Below are 2,663 nucleotides of genomic sequence, written 5' to 3'. Positions count from 1 at the left end.
TATATTATACAAGAAAACCACATTAGAATTTCCTTCCATCCTGAGTGCTAGACAACATTAATATCTCGATACCCCTACAAGCCTCTTGGACCGCTCCCTTGGCTATTTCGACGTATGTCGTATCCATCTTGTCTTGTTCCTTTTTCCTTGTTTCTTGTTCCATGTACTTTATCATGTGTTTTTTTATTGGGCATGCCATTGCTAACGTCCTATGTCCTATGTATGCATTCCCGTTTCTCTTACAGTTGAGACAGCCAACATGTGTATTCTTACTTTCAGTGTAGGTATGGTCGTCGCCTGCACAATCTGAGCAGTACTTTTTCTTTTTCCGGACAGTCTCTCGTTGTGTGTTCTTCATATTTGTAGCAGGAGAAGCAAGTTTGCAGACTGATGAATGTCTCCTTCTTTATTTGATGTGGTGTGACTGACATGTTGAATATTAGAAAGCCCTGTTGTAAAACTTTCTCAGCCATTGACACTTCTTCAAAAGTAATCTTAAAACATGAGTATAGTCTTTTATCTTAATGACTTCTTCGATCTTCATCCACCTGTTTTGGCGTTCCAGTTCATCTTTCAGGTCTTCAGATGTCTTCCTCCCGATCTCTTTGGTCGACTTGACGAACGAAAACTGATCTTTTGCTTTTTGTTCGGGTGGCATGACAACAACAAGGCCTTCATTGTAAAATCCTCTGGCTCTTTTGAAAGATTTTATCTGAATCAAAGTCATCTTTACAGATTACTTTAAAACCTTCATTGGTGCTGAATATTCTTGTTAGTGGGACTTGCAATTTGTTGTAAGTGATTTCTGCCACTTTTCCCTTCCAATAGAGTCCTATCTCTCTATGTTTTATTCTAATGCTTGTTGTCATCTTCTTGATTACATCTAATCCTACCTATAACACAGGGCTCCTGCCTGGGCAGTGACCCCTGCCCCCTCTTGCACGGGCGTCGGGCTCGTAGGGTTCTGCACCCAGGTTACCTGTGACTATAGTTATGTCTAAAGTTGCCACCTACCGGTGACCCCCGGACAAGGGGTGCCCTGCACTATCACAGGTTCCTGCCGGATCGACCGTATCGCTAAGTCCCGCCTCCCGTTCAAGAACGGAGTGCATGAGGGATGAAAAAGGAAAGAAGAGGACTTAGAGTAGAAACAGCCTACCTACCGCCACGTTCGGTTAGCCAATCAGAGTACCGCAGTAAACGTGCATGTATCACGCCACCGTGGGCACCACTGATGCCAATCCAGGACGTAGACGCACGGGTAGTAGTCAAATTTGGGGAGCCCAAATATTTGTTTTCCAGAAGTGGAATTTTCCGTACAATCTGTGATGTAATTACACCGTCACTATGTTGAGTTAGTACAATCACTAGGATTGAGTGTCCTATCACAAAAGTTGCAGACTCCTCAAACATGCAGCAAAGAGGCAAGTCTTCGCAGCTCCGGGTCCAGCAGGTCTGGGGTCAGGTCTTAAATAGCTGGGTAGGGCGTAGTAGTTGACCTCCGTCATGTAAGGCGTCGCTGGTTGACCTAGACCACGAGGCATACACTGAGGAATTCGCGGGTCGGTTACTCAGCGACAAACAGCGTTTGTGGGGAATCCACTACAACAGCACTAGGATCCCGCTTCCTTTATCAAGGAATAAACAATTGAAATTGAATTGACAGGCGTGGAGTCTGTTGGTAGCGTGGTCTGCCCTTTGGGTTGCTGGGTTGCTGTTGCTGGTTGTTGGGTTGCTGTTGTTGTTGGGTTGTTGCTGGGTTAATGTTGTTGCTGTTGTTGTTGGGTTGTTGCTGTTGTTGGGTTGCTGGGTTGGGTTGCTGTTGTTGTTGTTGTTGCTGTTGTTGTTGTTGCTGTTGTTGTTGCTGTTGTTGTTGTTGTTGGGTTGTTGTTGCTGAAGTTGTTGCTGTTGTTGGTGTTGTTGTTGTTGTTGGTTGTTGTTGGGTTGCTGTGGTTGGGTTGGTGTTGTTGTTGTTGTTGGGGTTGTTGCTGTTGCTGGGTTAGTTGACGGTCAGTCATTGGGTCAATAATAATAATAATAATAATAATAATATAATAATAATAATTATATTATAATGGTCATCATTGGGTCAGTCATAATAATATTGTTGGTCATTGCTGTTTGGTTGGTCATTGTCATTGGTTGGGTTGGTCATTGGTTTGTCATTGTCATTGGGTTGTCATTGGTTGTCATTGGGTTGGGTTTGTTGGTTGGTTGGTTGGTTGGTTGTTGGGTTGGTTGGGTTGGTTGGTTGGTTGGGGTGGGTGGGTGGGTGGGTTGGGGTGGTGGGTGGGTGGGTGGGTTGGCTGGGTTGGGTTGGGTATTGGGGGTTGGGGTGGGTGGGTGGGTGGGTGGGTGGGTTTTCCTATTTTTTTCAAATTTTCCGTTTTTCGGATTTTTTCGAATTTTTACCGATTTTTAAGATTTTTTCCGATGTATTGGTACGCAGTAGGGGGCAGGGGTTCGGGGGTTGGGGGGAGGGGGCTAGGTTAGGTTAGGTTAGGTTAGTTTTTCCTATTTTTTCAATTTTTCCGTTTTTTCGATTTTTTCGATTTTTAAGATTGTTCCGATGTATTGGTAAGGAGTAGGGGGCAGGGGGTGCAGGGTAGGGGGGGAGGGGGCAAGGTGAGGTTAGGTTAGGTTAGGTTAGGTTACGTTAGATT

Source organism: Homarus americanus, unplaced genomic scaffold (genome assembly GCF_018991925.1).
Source record: "Homarus americanus isolate GMGI-L3 unplaced genomic scaffold, GMGI_Hamer_2.0 scaffold11022, whole genome shotgun sequence".
NCBI lineage: Eukaryota > Metazoa > Arthropoda > Malacostraca > Decapoda > Nephropidae > Homarus > Homarus americanus.
This window is presented reverse-complemented; position numbering follows the sequence as displayed.